This window comes from Elgaria multicarinata, chromosome 1 (assembly GCF_023053635.1).
Source record: "Elgaria multicarinata webbii isolate HBS135686 ecotype San Diego chromosome 1, rElgMul1.1.pri, whole genome shotgun sequence".
NCBI classification, from domain to species: domain Eukaryota; kingdom Metazoa; phylum Chordata; class Lepidosauria; order Squamata; family Anguidae; genus Elgaria; species Elgaria multicarinata.
Window position 1 is genome coordinate 2,107,016 of NC_086171.1, and position 21,096 is coordinate 2,128,111.

Sequence of the window (21,096 nt, forward strand, 5' to 3'; positions counted from 1 at the left end):
GGGGTGTTCGGTTGGACAGGGATAGCCTAGCCACGGTCATTCATGCACTGGTAACCTCACGATTAGACTACTGTAATATGCTCTGTGAAGTTTTTGTGAACCGCCCAGGGAGCTTCGGCTACTGAGCAGTATAAAAATGCAACAAATAAAATAAAATAAATAAACCTCAACTGTGGGCCTTCTCTGTAGCACAGCCTTCCTCAACCTGGGGCGCTCCAGATGTGTTGGACTGCATCTCCCAGAATGCCCCAGCCAGCAAAGCTCAGGTTGAGGAAGGCTGCTGTAGCAGCACTCACCCTCTGGAAAATCCTCCCTCGTGCGGTTCGGGGAAAAGAAAACATAACAGCTTTCAAACGCCTCCTGAAAACACACAGACAAGCCTTCCCTGGATTGTAACTTTTCCTGGTTTTATGTGACTTTTAAAATTCTCACTTTGTATATTGTGGTTTTAACTGTTTTAATTGTGAACTGCCTGGACAATCAGGGCTGTTGGGCAGTATAAATATGTAATAAATAAATAAATGGTTGGTAACTGGTTAAAAAACACAAAGAAGAAAGTAGGAATAAATGGTTAATTCTTGCAATGGAGGGGTGTTAACAGTAACGTCCACCAAAGATCTGTAAACCTCACATATGCTGATCAACTTTCTTGGCAGTGACTGACCAAGAAAGTGTTCTTGGGGTTGTGGTGGACAGCTTGATGAAAATGTCAACACATTGTGCAGCTGCTGCGAAAAAGTCAATTCCATGCTGGAGATCATTAGGGAAAGTATCAAAAATAGAACTGTCAACATAATAATGCTCTTATAGAAGTCTATGGTGTGGCCACACTTGCAATCCTGTTTAAAATCCTGTTTAAAAGGTTACTGCATAGATGGAAAAGGGCAATCGAAATGATCAAGAGGCTGGAGCAGCTGCCCTTCCAAGGAAAACTTACAATTTGGGGGGCTTTTTAGCATAAAGAAAAAGGAAGTAAGGAGAGTGGGGGGGGCGTGGTAAGAGATGTATACAATTATGCTGGATGTGGGAGAAAGTGGTCTCTCTTATAATAGTAGAACCTGGAGTCATTCAATAAAATTGTATAGCTTGAGATTCAGGGTAGATAGAAGGCAGTATTTCTTCATAGAGCTCATAAATCAACTAAGGAATTCATTACCACAAGATGGTAGTTGATGGCCACCAACTTGCATGGCTTTATAAAGGGATTAAACAAATTCATGGAAGACAAGACTGTCAACGGCTACTAGTCATGATTGGTGTATATATTTCCTCCGATATCAGCAGCAGTACACCTCTGTATGCCACCTGCTGGGGAACATGAGTGGGAGGGGGTACGATGGCTCCCATGCCCTACCTTTGGGCTCCCTACCTGTGGGCAACGGATTGGCCACTGTGTGAACACAATACTGGACCAGATAAGCCTTTGGTCTTCTTCAGCAGATCTCTTCTTATATTCTGATGTACCTCATCCAGGTCAGATTAACATTTCCTTGCAACAGCTGTTGGCTTCTCTTAATTCATATTCATGAACATGGTGCTACAAAAGAGTGAGTCACATTCTAAGTGTGAGAAATACTGGGAGGATTCTGTTTTTCTTCTTCGTATACATACTATCAGTAGTTAAGTCTTTGATCAATTTCTTGCTTAACCTGTCCGTGCCAAACTAGATTTCATTCACCCATGTTTCCGAAAACATCTCTGAATGTCACCCACATTACTCAAGAAGCTGCCACATCAGGTCCACCGAGTCTCTACCCAGGCTGCACCTCTTCACTCCTTCGCCCATTAGCACAACCACTCCCACACTAGAGGCCTTCAAGAGGCAGCTGGACAGCCACCTGTCAGGGATGCTTTAAGGTAGATTCCTGCAATGAGCAGGGGGAGTGGACTCGATGGCCTTGTAGGCCCCTTCCAACTCTACTATTCTATGATTCTATCAACGTGGCAGCCCTTTCTGCAATTTGCAAGCCAGTTACGGCCTCCGTGCTGCACTGCACATGTGAAGACAGTGTGGCAGGCATGACAGGGGAGCTACGAAGGCCCTGTAAAGTTCCACAACTTGTGATGACTGCTTTTATTTTAAATTGATATCCTGCCATACACCAATTTTTTTTAAAAAAAATTGCAGCCAAATGCAAAGCAAAAATATATATGCAGAAATAGCCCAATATTAAGGCCACCTCAACTTTCAGCTCAGTTTGAGTATACTATGCCAATGTGTTTTGATCAAAGAACTGATGAAACCCAAACGGAGTTCTGTTTCGGCTCCACCAGCTCAGTCTTTAAAAAATCCCAAACAAACAAGGCCAGGCTTCTTGAATACGACTGGGCCTGTGCAACAGAATTGCTGAGTACACTCAGAATTTTCCATTAATGAACTAATTCCTTACATTCTACTGTGCCTAAACATTTACAGTAAGGAGATTTCAGAGGAAGGGGTGGTAGAGAAAGAGGAGAAAGGAAGGAAGCAAACTCAACCAGAAGCAATAACAAAGAATCAAACTCTTTCATAAGAACGTAAGACTAAGGTTTAACTTAAAAATAAACCTAGTCCAGCAACCTGTTCTCCTACAAGCAGGTCACAAAAGCAATAGCTCTCTCTCATTGGTGTGCCCCACCCGCACATCTAGCTGGTGTTCGGTGGCATGCGTTTTCTGAATATAGAGGTTTCATTTCTCTGTCATTGATAATGCTCGCTGATAGACCTGTCCTTGATCCTCAGACAGCAGGATTCCTGGTTCCTTCTACGGGTTTTAAGGCAGCAATCAAAAGGAGAGAGATGCAGCCTCTCCTAATCTCTCCGCGCCTGCAGAGAGAATTAAGAGACTTGCCGACAGGCTTGCTAGCCAACAAAATGATAACGAAACATGAGTACAAAGAGCACCATTAGCAAACAGCTCAAATCCAAGTGGATGCACTCACTTCTCAAAGAGACAGAGAAGCTGGCGAGCCTGAAAATGTTAATCCACCTTGACAGCCCTCCAATGCTAAAAGCTTCTGTTCCACAATGCAGGTACTTGTACATCCACAACACAGGACTTTCAGAGGTTAAGGGCACTCGCCAAAAGACGCCTGCTTGCTAAGTTTGCTTGTTTGCAACAAGCCTGGCGAATTGGGGAGAAACACATTTATCAGCATCTTCTGACCGTTACCATCATTCAGGTATTCCAATGTTTCTTCCAATAGTTTTGTAAGAAAACCAACAGTAGTGTTTACTAAATGGTAAAATACTTGTTCTAACTTTACTTTTGCCTGTCGGAGCAGTAACTGCTGTCCTTTGGCACAAGGAGGAAGGAGCACAGAAGATGGCCCTTCCAAGACCAATGGTCTTTGAGAGATTTACCAAAGCAAATCCTGGTTAAAGTGAAGCACACAGCAAATGGATTACAACCAAGGCCATTTGTATGGTCCAAGTCTGCATGAGTGCAGAATGCGGTATCAGGCGCAGAATTGATCTTCTTGATGTCAGCTTTCAATTTATTTTCAAGCACGTGTCCAGCCCTCCTTATGATTTCCACGGAGACATGGAAGTATGAGGGCAATACTTGCCAAAGTTTCAGAAGCCAAAGAAGCGTGTTAGGACTCCTGGAGTTTGGAGGCAGGACTACAGCCCCCTGTATAGCTCCTTATACCACCCTAAGACTATACACCAGAAGTATGCCAAGGGGAAACATGCAAATACTCTTCAAAGACTTGAAAGGTTGTCACACAGAGGAGGGCCAGGATCTCTTCTCGATCCTCCCAGAGTGCAGGACACGGAATAACGGGCTCAAGTTAAAGGAAGCCAGATTCCAGCTGGACATCAGGAAAAACTTCCTGACTGTTAGAGCAGGACAACAATGGAACCAGTTACCTAGGGAGGTGGTGGGCTCTCCCACACTAGAGTCATTCAAGAGGTAGCTAGGCAACCATCTGTCAGGGATGCTTTAGGGTGGATTCCTGCATTGAGCAGGGGGTTGGGACTCGATGGCCTTGTAGGCCCCTTCCAACTCTGCTATTCTATGATTCTATGCACATTAGCTCAATTTGCATAATTAACACATGTCACAAAATGTAGAGAAGTAACATCGGGGCCTGCTCCTGCTGGACTCTTCCCCCCCCCCACAGGGCAAACTGCCATCTTGGCCCTGTGGGGAAGAAGAAGGACCGAGGGGACAGGAGCAGGCAGAAGTAACATCGGGGCCTGCTCCTGCTGGACTCTTCCCCCCCCCCACAGGGCAAACTGCCATCTTGGCCCTGTGGGGAAGAAGGACCGAGGGGACAGGAGCAGGCAGAAGTAACATCGGGGCCTGCTCCTGCTGGACTCTTCCCCCCCCCCCACAGGGCAAACTGCCATCTTGGCCCTGTGGGGAAGAAGAAGGACCGAGGGGACAGGAGCAGGCAGAAGTAACATCGGGGCCTGCTCCTGCTGGACTCTCTCTCTCTCTCTCTTTCTTTCTCTCTCCTCCCTCCCTCCCTCCTTGACTCCTTTTCCTTGTGTGTCATGTCTTTATTAGATTGTAAGCCTGAGGGCAGGGACTGTCTTTTTTCCTAAGTGTAAGCCGCTCTGAGAGCCTTTTTTGGCTGAGGAGCGGGGTATAAGTATGATAAATAAATAAATAAATAAATAAATAAATAAATAATAGTTCTTGGTGGAGAATTTTAAAGAAATTTAGTACAAACAACATGTCATCCTGATTTAAACATTTGAATGATTGTGGGAAGCTCTCCTAACTAGGAGTTTAGCCACCTCTAAACACAGACCGGAAGTTCCATGGAAAACAACCCCAAGAGTTCATTGTTTTAGAAATATGTTTTTCATTTACTGCAGCTGTAATTTAGCCCATTTGGGATAAAGTTTCGACATAGTTACAGCTGGAAACACTATTGTTTCCTCATAGCTCCAATGCTCAGAATCATTTCCTCTGTTCCAGATGCCTGGGAAGTCACCACTTCCGCTTCCTATCAGAACTTTTATTAATGATCCAGAAATATCTTCATTCAAGGCTCTTAAGGAAACCTACCCTTGGCAAATAGTGCTGGGAGCACAATACAAACTTGCACATCAAGAGACAGTTCTCCTGTGTAGATTTCAGTCAAATGCAGTGTTGTGAACCCGCCCTAGTTGCTTCTAGAACACAAACACACACATGTCCATACATACACACACTATTGCTTGGTACCAGAGGTTTCAAACTGCTGTCACAAACAGCTTTTACGTTATTTCTGTAAGATGGTTTTAAAAAATCAATGTTGGTTCCTAGTCAACAGCCGGTTGGCCACTGACTGAACAGAATATTGAACTAGTTGGACCCTTTGTCTGATCAAGCATGGCTCTTCTCATGACTTCAAAAATTGTTCTGCTCCAATGCCTACTCATTAAACTTCTGTATACCGGAGGTGAACTTCCTAAAAGACGCAGGGCAACAATGCAAACCTGCCAAGCCAGGGACTGCAGCTAGATTTCACACTTTTAAGTTTTGTAAAGTGATCTACATGACATTTTCATGAAGATGACAGATACAAGAACAGCTTGGGAATTTATTGCACTAATCCTACTATAACTTCCTCAGGAATTCTTACCTTCCAGTGTAGAGGGGGGGGAAACCCTCTGGCTTGTAGAAATTTTAGCAACTGGAAATCTGAGGATTTTACACATCACTTTGCAAGGCTGGCATGGAAAAAAATGAAGCTGCTACAAAGAATTTGGGGGGGGGGATCATGCAAAATTATTATTGTTGTTGTTGTGTTGTTGTTCGTGTTAACAAAATAACAGCAGCAGGAGCTTCGGCTATTGGGCGGTATAGAAATGCAAATAAATAAATAAATAAATAAATAAATAAATAAATAAATAAATAGAGTTGTATCTATGCAAGCATCTTGAAGGGGGGAAATCTAAATGGAGACAGACTAATTTCTCAGCCTTGGGGAGAAATTAGTTAGTGGTGCCCCCAACTAGCTCCATTCATTCGTTCAGTTTATATCCCACCTATATACAAAATACTCATACAACGTTAAAAACAATTTAAATGAGATAAGCAAGTAAAACAATGCAACAATATATAACAGATCCTTATCTATCCTGGCTTATGAAATCTGCCAGAACTGGGCTGGGTTCCTGGACTTCCGAGATGGACAATGCCTCCTTGACGGACATTGAGCTTCCCTTTGGAGGAAGCAGTGGTGAGGCCCTTGTTGAAGAAACCAAATCTAGATCCTATGGTTTCAGGTAGCTACCACCTTGTATCAAATTTGCCATTCTTAGGCAAGGTACTGGAGCATGTGGTGACCTCACAATTCCAAGCAGCATTGGATGACTATTTAGATCCATTCCAATCTGGTTTTAGACCTGGCTACGGGACAGAAACATCCTTGGTCACCCTGGCTGATGAAATACACCAGGAAATGGATGGGAGGAGTGAAACTCTGTAGGTTCTTCTGGACCTCTCAGTGGCTTTTAATGCAATCGACCATGGGATACTTCCGGATCATTTAACTCAGTTGGGCTAAAGTGGTTCCTGTTCTTTCTGAAGGAGCAGTCCCAGGTGGGTGTGGTGGGGACCTCTGTTCTACCCCATGACCAGTAGCCTGTGGGGTGTCGCAAGGTTCCATCCTGTCCCCCATGGTTTTTAACATTGACATGAAACTGCTAGGAGAAATATACTTCAGCTGAAGTGTCATCAGTATGAGGATAATATTCAGCTTTACCTCTTATTTCCCAGGGATGTTGTCAAGCTCATGAATCAGTGTCTGGAGGCTGTTTTGGGGTAGATGAGAGTTAAAAAGCTGAAATCCAGACAAGACGGAGTTACTGTGGGTTGGGGAACCAACTACTCTGGATGGAGGTTTACAACTGTTCTTAGATGGGTCGCACTCCCGCTAAAGGATCAAGTGCGTAGTCGGGGAATCGTAGCTCAGGTGGCTGTGGAATCCAGGGTTGTGTTTTACCAGTTCAGGCTGCTAACCCCATCTGGAAAAGACGGACATTGCCCCAGTTATCCATGCACTAGTGACATCCAGGCTGGACTACTGTAACGCAACAGTTCAGAAACTCCAACTGCTGCAGAATGCAGATTTCTGAGTGTTGGTGGGGGCAAGGCGATTAAATCATATAGTGCATATTCTGGGCCAACTGCTCTGATTAATGGTGTGTTTCCGGGCCCAAATTAAGGTGCTGGTTTTGATGTTTAAAGCTTTAAATGGTTTGGGACCAAATTACTTGAAGGACCACCTTCACCCATATCAGCCCGCCCACACTTTAAGATCAGCAAGAGAGGCCCTTCTCATTTGCCCACCTGCAAGGGCAATTAGGTGGGCAATCACACGAGAGAGAGTCTTTTCTGTAGTGGCCGCACACCTCTGGAATAAGTTGCCATTGGGACTCCACAAGGCCCTATCACTGCCAACTTTCAAGAAGGCCGTGAAAAGATACTATTCTATTCTGGCCTTCCTCTGATAAGTTTGCTGTTGTTGCTATTTTCATTGTGGTTTTTATCATTTTTATTATGTGTTTTATTGTTCTACGCCAGCTTCCGAGGGCTCCTGCCCTGAAAGCCAAAAATTTCAAGCTTATGTAAAATAGGTCTTCCTCCCCACCCAGTCCAAGTTCAGCAAGAATGAACATTTTCATCCTTTCTTCAGGATATCATTCCAGAGCCTTGGGCCCACTATTAAGAAAGCCCTGGCTCCATCCAACCACTGTTCTAATCACTCCAGAAAAAGGGATTCTGAGCATGGCATTATTTGGAGGTTTTCAGGCATGTAGTACCCAAATCCTAAAGTTTCTCTTTCCCTCTGGCCCTGCCTCCTTTTGCTACTTTCTGGTATAAGCACTGAACACTTTATAAATTCTCACATATTTCATTAGACCAAGAATGAGCGGCTAAGTGTGCATTCTGCAGATCAATGCAATCTTTCCATCAAAACTAAACCTGCATCAAATAAAGAGATCTAACAATTCGGCAGTGTTTTTTCTTCTTCCCTCTTTTCAGCTTCTGATGAGGAGACACTCTCCAGGGAACGAAAGAAAGAAGAGTAGCGATGGGGGATTTTTCTCTTTTTAAAACAACAACAACAATTCGTGTTTAATAAAGTGCTTTCATTCTGCGCTGTAGATAGCCTGCTAAGCCATAGACCAAAAAGGGACGGACAGCAGCTGTTCCCGTCAGCTGCTTTCCTTTAATAGTTCAGGCATCAAAAAGGAAAGCTGCTTCCATTGAACTAAAAGCAAAGCCAGGGAAGAGCGTATTAGCCAAAAGCCATTTCCGTAATGGGACTACAGTTTTTATCATCAATCAGGGGCCCCAGATTAAACTTTTGCCTCCCTCATCCCCCCTTCCTTGAAGTGATTGTTGCAGAAGACCAACAGCATGCGTTTGGCACTGTGAGCGTTTGAAGGAGCTCTGCAACACCCGAAGAGGCATCCTACAAGAGTTGGGGGATTCTGATATGGTGGTAAACACACACACACACACACACACATATATACACACAATCAGAGTACTCCCTTTCAAAGTAGCACCATCAACTAAGACCACCATGCAAAACAGAGGAAGAGGATTCATGGAGCTCCTCCCCGTCAAAGGGGATTATTCGCTAGAAGAGTAACCTCAGATCCACTCCTGTGTTTACATAAGAAATTAGAAGACTAGGTGGTGTCCTTATTTGCCACACCTACTTTTCTTTTAGCACTGGTTGACCTGTCTTCTTTAGAATGCCAGGAATCTGAGGTGGAACAAAGTACATCTTCACAAAGCAAATGAAAAGGGCACAGGAGTACTCAGAGGAGGGCAACCAGGATGATCAGGGGTCTGGAAACAAAGCCCTATGAAGAGAGACTGAAAGAACTGGGCAGGTTTAGCCTGGAGAAGAGAAGATTGAGGGGAGACACGATAGCACTCCTCGATCCTCCCAGAGTGCAGGACACGGAATAACGGGCTCAGGTGACAGGAAGCCAGATTCTGGCTAGACATCAGGAAAAACTTCCTGACTGTTAGAGCAGTACGACAATGAAACCAGTTACCTAGGGAGGTTGTGGGCTCTCCCACACTAGAGGCCTTCAAGAGACAGCTGGACAACCACCTGTCAGGGATGCTTTAGGGTGGATTCCTGCATTGAGCAGGGGGTTGGATTCAATGGCCTTGTAGGCCCCTTCCAACTCTGCTATTCCATGATTCTATTATGGTTGTCCATCTGCCTCTTGAAGGCCTCTAGTGTGGGAGAGCCCACAACCTCCCTAGGTAACTGATTCCATTGTCGTACTGCTCTAACAGTCAGGAAGTCTTTCCTGATGTCCAGCCGGAATCTGGCTTCCTGTAACTTGAGCCCATTTTTCCGTGTCCTGCACTCTGGGATGATCAAGAAGAGATCCTGGCCCTCTTCTGTGTGTGACAACCTTTCAAGTATTTGAAGAGTGCTATCGTGTCTCTCCCATGACAGCCTACGATAGCAACTGTTGGCACAGTTATTTCAGGCATGCTCAGTTTCAAGCTGAAGCTAGAATGCTGCCAGTACTCCAGTGTTTTCTATCACAATTCTATTACAAACGGTTTCTATGTGCCATGCCTATTCCTTTAGTTATAGCATGCAATTTCATAAAGTGAGACTATGCATCACTACACAGATTGGGGGGCAGGGTAGGAAGGCAAAAGAACAAGCAGGTTGCAATGGTGAACAGGAGGGGAACTCTAATGGGCTGTCAGGGGGCTCCTGGCGTGGGCTCTCAGTACACCTACTCTTGATGCCAGCCCTGCTGAAACAGACATAGGGCTACGGGGCTCTCCTGCTGAGCATGTAGAGCATGTCTCCATGAACTAGAGTTTCTTGGATGGAACCATCCACACACAGCGTGCCTTGGGCTCCCGATGTTTTATTAGTTCTAAACGGTTTGCATTTCGAGCTGCGGAGGCTGGTGGCTCCGCTGTCAATGAGGCGGCAAATCTGCTCCGGGTTTCAGCCAGAATCCTAAAGCAACTAACTAAGGTGCTTCACACTGGTTCCGACTGAAATCCAGCATGGATTCTCTGCCCTCTGACAGTGGAACTACCAGCCTCCACTGATTTAGAGCAGAGGGCCCCTTCACCCAAGCCCAGCCAGAGGACCTCTAGCTGAATAAACTTTCCCCAAAAGGCAAGGACTTCCAATGGCCAGTCTTCTGGAGTGCTGGGCTGAAAACAACAGGATGAAATTTAATAGGGATAAATGCCAAGTTCTACATTTAGGAAATAGAAACCAAAGGCACAGTTACAAGATGGGGGGTACTTGGCTCAACAATACTACAAACAAGAAGGATCTTGGAATTGTTGTAGATCGCAAGCTGAATAGGAGCCAACAGTGCGATATGGCTGCAAGAAAGGCAAATGCTATTTTGGGCTGCCTTAATAGAAGTCTAGCTTCCAAATCACGTGAGGTACTGGTTCCTCTCTATTCGGCCCTGGTTAGGCCTCATCTAGAGTATTGCATCCAGTTCCGGGCTCCACAATTCAAGGACGCAGACAAGCTGGAGCGGGTTCAGAGGAGGGCAACCAGGATGATCAGGGGTCTGGAAACAAAGCCCTATGAAGAGAGACTAAAAGAACTGGGCATGTTTAGCCTGGAGAAGAGAAGATGGAGGGGAGACATGATAGCACTCTTCAAATACTTAAAAGGTTGTCACACAGAGGAGGGCCAGGATCTCTTCTTGATCCTCCCAGAGTGCAGGACACAGAATAACGGGCTCAAGTTAAAGGAAGCCAGATTCCAGCTGGACATCAGGAAAAACTTCCTGTTAGAGCAGTACGACAATGGAACCAGTTGCCTGGTAAGGTTGTGGGCTCTCCCACACTAGAGGCCTTCAAGAGGCAGCTGGACAACCATCTGTCAGGGATGCTTTAGGGTGGATTCCTGCATTGAGCAAGGGGTTGGACTCGATGGCCTTGTAGACCCCTTCCAACTCTGCTATTCTATGATTCTGCAGATCTGTCTGGTTCATGCCACACCCCGAACAGTAGCACCTCGGAGAGGGAGAAGGTGTCTTACATCCTAGCAACTGCAGCACACAGTCTCACCCTAGTCAACTGCACTGTTTTGAAGTACGAAGATGTTGGTCCTGCCAGGGTTCACAGGGAGATAGCGTCCAAGTGGTAACACAGTCAGAGCCCCACAAAGACAACAAGTGTCCACTGTTAGCAAAGCGGTGGGGGAGATAATGGGAGGCAAGAGCCATTAAGTTCACAGGTGGCCAAAACATCAGGTTCTGGAGGCAGCAATGCCAGAGGCAAGCAACACAGCCCAAGGGAGGCAAGCAGTCACATTCCAGAGGTAGAATATGGGTGGGAGGGGGGAGTGCAGAGCAGTGCCTTGGTCTGGCAGGATCAAGGAGATGAGTTTTTTTTGGACTGAAGGGCAGGTTCAATACTGGGGCTTTATAGGGCCAGGTGATGTGCCACTGGCTCACTGGGCACCAATTTAGCTGCGGGGGCTCATAATGCTGCTGAAAGGGCACCCCTGGCCAGCACAGTTCATCCTGGAACTCCTTGCACTGGTGCGGGAGGCAAAGCACTGAGCCTGTGCGCTGGGATGCTCAGTTCAATATCTCCAACCTCATGCAAGCACTCTAGGAAACTAAAATGAGCCCCTACGCACTGACAGACGAGATGATCTGATGATAATAAATGATGATGATGATCTAGGAGCCCCCAGACCTGCTTATACACACTGAAGTGGTATTAGTGAGATTCATGCTTTCCTGCCTATGCTCTGTTTTAATTCCTTCTTTAGCAAAGTGGGAGGGGGGGAATGAGGACGCTCCGAATCGTCACATGACCTTGATTCTTAAAAGAGGATCCTGGAAGGATTTTCAATGAGCTAAATCCCAGCCTTGTGGGTGGCCGAACAGCATAATGCAGGGAGGACCACAAAGACCGCCCTGCTCTCAAATGTCAGCGGCTGCATTAAGGGCAGAAGCATCGGCCTGTGACAACGGAAAGCAACAGGCGGAGCAAAGAGACAGCTGTTGGGCAGCAAAGGCTACAGCACCAAGGGAGAGGCGGCACACACAGAGGCCCAAGCTGGCTCATCAGCAAAAGCTTGGGCATTGAACATACGCGGATCTTGGATCCATCGCTTCTTGGAGAAGAGCAGTTCACCTGTACCAAGAGGTCCAAAGACCTACCCGCACTGGCGACAGGCAGTGTAGGAAAAAGCTTGGCATCAAGGAGTGTGCAAAGTATTTTTGATGGTGTTACGGATGAATAGATGTAACGAAGCTAAAAACCCTCCCCATAAATCCACTTTAACCTATTGATTTTGTGGCTCTTCCCAAAACCCAGTGGATAAGGAAGTGAACTCAGGTCTGTCAGAGCCAAGTCCTACTTCCACCTCTGCCAGGGGCACTGCAGTCTCAGTTTAATTAATTCTTACACTCTCAAAAAATAATCATAGAATCATCGAATAGCAGAGTTGGAAGGGGCCTACAAGGCCATCGAGTCCAACCCCCTGCTCAATGCAGGAATCCACCCTAAAGCATCCCTGACAGAGGGTTGTCCAGCTGCCTCTTGAAGGCCTCGAGTGTGGGAGAGCCCACAACCTCACCAGGCAACTGATTCCATTGTCATACTGCTCTAACAGTCAGGAAGTCTTTCCTGATGTCCAGCTGGAATCTGGCTTCCTTTAACTTGAGCCTGTTATTCCGTGTCCTGCACTCTGGGAGGATCGAGAAGAGATCCTGGCCCTCCTCTGTGTGACAACCTTTTAAGTATTTGAAGAGTGCTATCATGTCTCCCCTCCATCTTCTCTTCTCCAGGCTAAACATGCCCAGTTCTTTCAGTCTCTCTTCATAGGGCTTTGTTTCCAGACCCGATCATCCTGGTTGCCCTCCTCTGAACACGCTCCAGCTTGTCTGCATCCTTCTTGAATTGTGGAGCCCAGAACTGGACGCAATACTACAAGCTAACACAAAGTCTGTCAAGAAAGTTGCAACTCAGAAGTGAGGTACAAATGATAAGTGGCTGCCTGCCTCTCCCCAAGCACTATTACCCTTTCAATTCTTCATGTCATGCATCTGATTATGCATATATACTTCATAATGAGGCCTACCAGGTTTGCCTGGACCTACTGTCAAGTAAATCACATGGGATTCCCATCAAAGTCAGGGGGTGACATTATTTTATGTATTCTTTACAAGTACATAGAATAATGCAAAGATTGGTACTGCAAACGGTTTGTTTTGTCCAGGCCTTTGAACTCCTGCAAGCAGCACACAGCTAGTAGAGTTTGCAAACATGAGTGGGTAGCAATGCCAACTGAAATGAGTCATCCTGGCACAAGAAGCCCCGTTCAAGTCAGTGGGATTTGCACTGGAGGAATCTCCTGGTGGAACGTTATTGCCATTAGACAACTATGGGAATCTTCCCCTCTGCCTTTCAATTACCTTCCAGGCTTCAAAGTTCACCCTGGTGCCTTGCCATTCATTGGCCTTGACTTTAATGACAACTTTACACCTCTCACCTGTGGTGTCCGCAGAAAATATAGGTAGGATCTGTATAGGAACCTTATCCCTCACCTGCGCGTGCGCGCGCACACACACACACACACAATAATGGCCACTTCAAACACTATTTTCTACACCAATACTGCTTACACGAGACATTTCCTGGTGTTTGTAGCTCAGTCCACATACGAGAAGACCTTGAGTGAATTGCCTCCCATGTAAGAAACTCATAGAAAAAACTTGTCCAATAGTATAAAAACCATAACTTTCAGCTCTTCCCACCTAGTCACCAGTGTATAGACGCAAGACAACCTGCTGTAACAATGTCTGCAGAAATTAGTTACAAGCGAGTAACTAATATTATTTATTATTTATTTATTATTTATTTCAATATATGCACAGGCCGTACTTGCAATGTGCCCTACGAACACTTTAGATGTAATATCGTTTTATTGTTTATAAGCATGCACAAGCCGTGCTTGCAATGTGCTTTTCCCAATTGTAATGATTTTAGTTCTGCGTTGTCTCATTCATTTGTCCATCCATGTATTGTTACAGCCCCCTGAAGAAGGCCTAACAGAAAACAAGAGGCCGAAACGTGTCGGGCTTTTTTACAATAAATTTATCTACAGCATCCTGAGACGTTTCTCTCTTTTTCTTGTTCATCTTGGATGCTTACCTGCCTTGCACCCTTGTTTCTTCCAGAGAACGTCGAAAGGACAAGATATGGAACAGCTGAAGCACAGTAAGCAACTGTTTTGCTTTCCAAAAGAGCACAAAGTATGCCCAAGGGCAGAACAGGAAAACATGCAACTCTCTAGATGTTGTTCTACTGTAACTCCCATCATCCCTCACTAGTGGCTATGCTGGCTAAGGCTGATGGGAGTTGCAATCCAACATCATGTGGTGGGCTACATGGTCCTCGCCTCTGCCTTAGAGAATGGAATCTCTGCCAGGCCTTAATTCTACTCCACTCTAAAAGAAAACCACCCATGTCCTCAGTCACACGCCTCTCTACGTTGACTGGGACTCAATTTCAGCAAAGGAATGATTCTTCCAGAGTAATTACGCCATAGAACCAGTTGTCTTGTTTACCAATCTTTCCAACTTCATTTCCAGTCTGTCGCAAAGAGAGTGGAAATGCAACACACAAAAGCAGCTACTCTCAGAGTTTGTTCGCATATCACAACAGCAGACTGTGGGTTAATCTACCTACAAGGGTTGTGGATTATCAAACAACCCCTGCTGGCTGGGTCCACATGACATGACAAGCCACAGTAAACAAGGCAGCAGGCACAACACGACAGCTCCTGTGGGTAAACTAAGCCATGGTGGGCTGTCATGTCATGTGAACCAGGTCTTTGCCTCTCACCTGGCAGCTAACTGCCCATGTTTTGGAGAAGGAAAACTGGCATCCAGCCAAAAAGGACATGAAATTTTAAAATACACATGGAGGGGATGCACACATGGATGTGTGTGTTAATACACAAATGCTACTGAATGGGTTCAGACAATACGATAACCAACAGTGATTTAAATAGTCGATAATTTGTTATTTAACCCACCTTGGGTTATCACGTTGTGTGGTGGGAGTTTTTTAACCAATGGTTAGATATTTGGCCAAAATACCCAACACAAATAACCAACGCTGTGCAGAGTTGGCTATTTGAACCACAGTTGGTTATTGTGTCATGCGGAGGGCACCGTTGAACATCAGAAGTGCCCCCTGGATCAGACCAAGGGTCCATCTAGTCCAGCACTCTGTTCACACAGGGGCCAACCAGCTGTCGGGTCAGGGACCAAGAAAGCAGGACATGGTGCAACAGCACTCTCCCACCCATGTTCCCCAACAACTGGTGCATGCAGGCCTATTGCCTCGAATACTGGAGGTAGCACACAACCATCAGGGCTAGTAGCCATGGATAGCCTTCTCTCTCCTCCAGGTATTTATCCAACCCCCTTTGAAAGCCATCCAAATTGGTGGCCATCACTACATCTTGTGGTAGTGAATCAGCCACAGAGTTGCAAGGCAAGAGCAGTCAAGCAGCGCTGCTGCTCCAGTTCAGCCAGCAGGATAGATTTTCAGCAGGAGGACAGAAGGGGGGAGAGAGGGCACAGGATGAGTGACTCAACTCAGCATGGACTAACAGTCAACTCAAAGCTGATCCTAATCCACACCACGGTTGATTATTATCATTTCGTGTGGGAAGTACCCACACAACTGTCAAGTTGATTATTACCCCCCTGTTGACTATCATGTCTGAACACAGCCTCTCTTGTGACAAAGACATTTATTATTATTAGAGCAACACTTAAAATGAATACTGCTGTGTGTATGGTGACTACTTACCCATTACATCCAAGGAGCCTGTTTCACTAAAGCATTTTTGTGTTAAGATGTAGGACTAACTGGCTGAGTAAAAGGGAGGGAGGATGTCTAAATGACTACTAAACATCCATACCGATTCTCTTTTGAAGTCTCATTCCGGTAACTAGTAGCAGGGCCCCATGATGCAAGTAAACTCATTCTTAACTGTTCTGCAGATATCGTAATGTACTACAATTAGGACTACCTATTCATTGATTGGTGAGATCTCAGATTCTGCAGGGGTGACTGGGGGCTTAGCTAGACCTAAGGTTTATCCCGGGGTCGTCCCTACCTGCTCCCGGGATCCCTAGTGTGTCATTTACATGAACAGGGATGACCCCAGGACAATCCCGGGATAAACCTTAGGTCTAGCTAAGGCCTGAGTAAGATTTTTAACAAGGTCAAGGGCTCCAGTGCCCTGCATTGCTTCTTGCCCTTCCTTTGAGAGGTGGAGAACAAATTCAGCATAATGGGCAAAATTCTAGGCATTTTAAAATTTAAATTTACATGCTGCAGAATCCTATTCAATACTGCTTACAATGAATAAATTTGATCACACAGCAACCCAGATATCCCTCCTATTTTTACTGATCCTGTCGGAGTGTAGCAAAATTCTTAATTCTACAAGTATTCAATTATTACGTTAACAAAGCAAGTCAATTGCTTAAGAAGGAATATGGCTTTGCTTTGGGTACTACTTATGGGAGCCTTAAGCAGAAGTGACAGAAACCATGAAGACAATTCAGGGCGGGCACACACACATATGTACAATAAAGAAGTAGTATCTTCCACTGGCAAAGAGAAGACTTCCACATATGCCGTCAGCACTTGAAATGTTCTATAAATTGACCTCATTTATGCCTACTGCAATGACCAGACGGACCCCACAATGCTATACTGCCAGGTCATAAACAGCAGCTCCAGTAGTCTTCAGCCTTTCCCTGATGTGGTCTGAATGGTTCCTTACTGTTACATGAGCAGTTGAGACTACTTGATTAGCTGTCTAAGGGCAAGTAAAAACTTGTTCTAGGCAACCAAGCAAGAAGCCAGGAGGCCAGGATCTCGTCTCGATCCTCCCAGAGTGCAGGACACGGAATAACGGGCTCAAGTTAAAGGAAGCCAGATTCCGGCTGGACATCAGGAAAAACTTCCTGACTGTTAGAGCAGTGTGACGGTGGAATCAGTTACTTAGGGAGGTTGTGGGCTCTCCCACCCTAGAGGCATTCAAGAGACAGCTGGACAACCATCTGTCAGGGATGCTTTAGGGTGGATTCCTGCATTGAGCAGGGGGTTGGACTCCATGGCCTTGTAGGCCCCTTCCAACTCTGCTATTCTATGATTCTATGAAGCTTTACAGAAGTCGATTCCACAATTAATTACTGTGTGTGATCAAGGTAGGCTAGTGACTTCTGGGCTGATTCGCAGGGCTGGAATAGCCTGTCCACGCTGAAACATGCAGTGTGGTACCTACACTGAAAAGCAGTTCTTACCTTAAGCAGATAATCCCTTAGTATATCCTGGATCTCACAAACAGTTTATCTGCAAAATAAAATAAATAAATTAATAAATCAGTTGTTGAGGTTCCAATAAATTGCTCTGGTTTTATAATAAATACACCCACTAATTTGTCATCACATCAACCCAAGAAACCTACAGAACCTTTATGATCAGCATTACGACACTGTCTTCAATCTTGTCTTTGTGGCCTCCCCTCTCCCACCCCAACCAGGAGACAAGAAAGTCATTAGGATACTAATCCAGCTCTAAAGGCTTCTTACGTACTCTTCAATATAAACTTCAATTAAGGTAATAGCCTAGGTAGCATCCCATTAAGGAAAGTGGAAGCAATGAAACACACCAGACTTTGAAACTACATGGAAGTTTTCACCATGCAGAATGAAAACTCGGCTATTCTTGGATAGAGCGCACAAGCTTTAATTACTTGCACAATTATTTCTAATCAAGTAAACAATGATGTAATGAGAGAATGTTTAGCACCTCAAAATACATTAAAACTAACACACAGCAATCAGCTGCCTATACTCAACTATGCAGGAGATTAAGGGAAGAACAAGTAAAACCACACTTATGAAATTTAGCAACTTTTTTGTCGTTGTGAAAGCCACTAGTAAAAACTTGCTGTATTCCGAGTGCATTTGCACCTCTGAGCTTCCTTTAAAAAGCCTTTCTGTTGGGTAAAGAATGCCCAATACTACTACTCTTTAACTGTCGACCACCCCAACAGCCCCACCCTAACGAGACATCGGAAACACAGAGTGTTTGCGCTACACGAGAAAATCCTGCCCACGCACTTCGCCCAACACACACACACACACACACAAGAACCCCAAAACAGATGAAGCTTTGGAAGAGAAAAAAAGAGGCCAGCCTTTTCCAACATGGCACCCATAATTCATAGCCCGCACGCTGTCTGGGAATGATGGGAATTGTAGTTCAACAAATCTGGAGGTTGCTGGGTTAGGGAAGGCTGCACTAGGCAAAAGCACCACAAGCATAATTTTCCAGTCCTTCCTGTCCCCTTAGAAATAACAGTTCATAGAAGACGTGCTGGCCAAGCAGAAGAATGACCAATGCTGGTCAAATCCCACTTTTAAAATTGAAGGGGAAGTTGTAGGTAGGTGAAAGATGAGTTATCACCTCTAGCCAATGTTTTGCAAGCATCTTCACCAGAGACAGCCCCACCCAACCCACTGGTGCTGGTATGAAATCCCATCTAAAATGGCTGTTTGCCAAAATTACATAATGCAGGTGGAAGAGGACGTTCCACCCACAATGAATGTCAGCTGACTTGCAACAGCCAAGGCCAGAGTGGTGTTAACGGCAAGAGTAGAGGATGTTTTACCATCAGCAAGGAAGATTTTTAGACTGAAGGTGGGTTAGAGAATCAATGGACATTTGTCAACCATGTTTGAGATTGTGCATTAAGCCACAGAGGGCAACTGTACATGTGACATAACACAGCAAACATTACTGCTGTGCATACATACCAGTATTTCCTATGAGTTTGAATGCAATACACATTTTAAGGATACCTGTATACAAACATCTGAAAGCCCTAGGCCAATTAGATTCCTAGACACATGTCCATAGGTGTACACTGTCCACGTTGCTGTTGGAAACATCACTCTATACACAAACAATTATGTTAGACACATAAAAGCTACAGCTGCTGTAATTCAGGGCTAGAGAATCCCCAATTCCATGGCAAACAGGAATTGTAGATGGAGTGCAAAGACCTGACTACTCTGGGAATTGCACTACGCCCACTTGAAACTCAATACCACTGCACAGTAGGGATGCTTTTGAGCTCTCATTAAGTCAGGATTTCAGGAGCCCAAAAGGTCAGCTCTGCAAAAACAACTCTCTGTGGGGGCGCTAAGAGACAAACAAATGTATGCCCCACAAGAAGGCCATTCCGAAGGCTGAAATCCATGAATCTGGGTATCTAGAGGGCAAGAGACAGATTACTGCAAAAGAATCAGCTGGTGCCCTCTTGGGCAGCTGAGTGGGTGGTGAATTAATTTAATTTATTTATTACATTACTAAGCTGCCCATCAGATGAAGCTATCTGGGGGGCTGACAAGTCAAACCATAACATAGTAAAACATAATTAAAATTTATAAATCTAAACCAGAAAAAACTGAAGTAGAAACCAGGTTAACAGCCAGCAGCAATGCAAAGATCTGAAAGACTGCAAAACCTAGGGAAATAAAGAGACAGTCACTTAGCACCGAAAAGACCATAATGTACGTGCCAGGTGAGCCTCGCTAGGTAGGGCACCGCCACTGAAAAGGCCCTCCCCTTAGTAACCTACCACCTGACTCAATTCATTTGATTGAGTGAGGTGCTTACTAAGGGTATCCTTAGAGGCCCTTCTCTGAGGCATCCAGAGAAGGACCTCTAAAGATGATCTTAGGGTACAGGCAGGTACATATGGAAGGAGATGGCCCTTCAGGTAACCTGACCTCAAGCCAATTAGAGCTTGGTTAATTTATACCAGCACTTTGAATTGGTGAACCCTCTGCTCCTTTCCTGGAGTACTGTCCAATGAGACCCAGCTGAGTGACACACTGCCCCAACAGCAATTTAAACCAGTTTTTTGTACTCAGACAGATATATCACTCCCCTCCCCAGAACGGCAGACTGGTTCAAGAGGGAGCACCAGTTCCCTCCTCTTCTGATCCAGTCAACAAGTGCCAAAACTGACTGTTCTGTTCCCATTTCTGATGGATGGTGCTGCACTGCTAAGGAACTAATCCATAGTGGAACTTCAACCATATTGTTCAGCTTGGAAAAAAGGAGGCTAAGGGGAGACATGATAGAGATGTACGAAATTAAGCATGGCATGGAGAATGTGGACAGGGAGACATTTTTCTCCCTCTCCCATAATACTGGGGTCATACCATGAAGCTGATTGGTGGGAGATAAAAGGACAGATAAAAGGAAGGACTTCTTCACACAGCGCATAGTTAAACAATGGAATTCACTACCATAAGATGTGGTGATGGCCACCAATTTGTATGGCTTTAAAAAGGGGTTGGATAAATTCCTGGAGGAGAAGGCTATCAATGGCTACTAGTCCTGATCATTAAGTGCAACCTCCAGTATCAGAGGCAGTAAGCCTGTATACACTAGTTGTTGGGGAACATGGGTGGAAGGGTGCTGTTGTACCATGTTCTGCTTATGGTTCCCTGGTTGACAGCTGCCTGGCCACTGTGTGAACAGAGTGCTGGACTACATGAACCCTTGGTCTGATCCAGCATCAGGGAACTTCTTATGTTCTTACTCAAACCAAGACTGACCCATGACAGCAAGAATTTCTCTTTAGCTGAGAAAAAGGGATTTAGACAAAGGATTATTATACCCTATGCAGAGACTCAGGAACATTTCTCCAGATGCCATTTGAACTTCATAAGAAATTGCTGCATTGAATTAGCTACTCGACATTCCTTGCAATAAAATATCAGATGCTAACAAGACCACCATCTAGAAATCTATCTGCCTGGGACCAGTGAAATCCAAAGCAAAGATTTCAAAGTGGCAATTGCCACAGCCTTTTTCACCTCATCACTCTTATAACTGTGCTGGGACAGCCAGTAACTTAGTTCAGCTTCTACAAAGAAACAGCCATTTTATAAAAAAAATGCATCCTTCCTATGTTCAAGATGAGTCACTTATAGCATGCACTGAACAAGATTTTAGTGTTTAATTGATTTATAGACAGCTTACCACATCTGAAAAAATAATACAAGAAACCGAG

The 21,096-nt window shown here is 45.1% G+C and overlaps 1 protein-coding gene across 4 annotated transcripts in view; it reads right to left on the reverse strand.

The window, feature by feature from the left end:
* The window catches only part of LOC134395923 (titin-like), a 229,497-nt gene that overhangs the window by 161,115 nt on the left and 47,286 nt on the right, over nucleotides 1-21,096 (reverse strand). For 3 of the 4 annotated variants that reach the window (XM_063122207.1, XM_063122200.1, XM_063122216.1), the window contains one exon: nucleotides 17,306-17,354. The gene's annotated coding sequence lies outside the window, so the exon portion shown is untranslated. Of the gene's footprint in view, nucleotides 1-2,922; nucleotides 3,105-17,305; nucleotides 17,355-21,096 lie in introns of those variants that run through there. The other variant, XM_063122189.1, reaches the window with a different exon arrangement.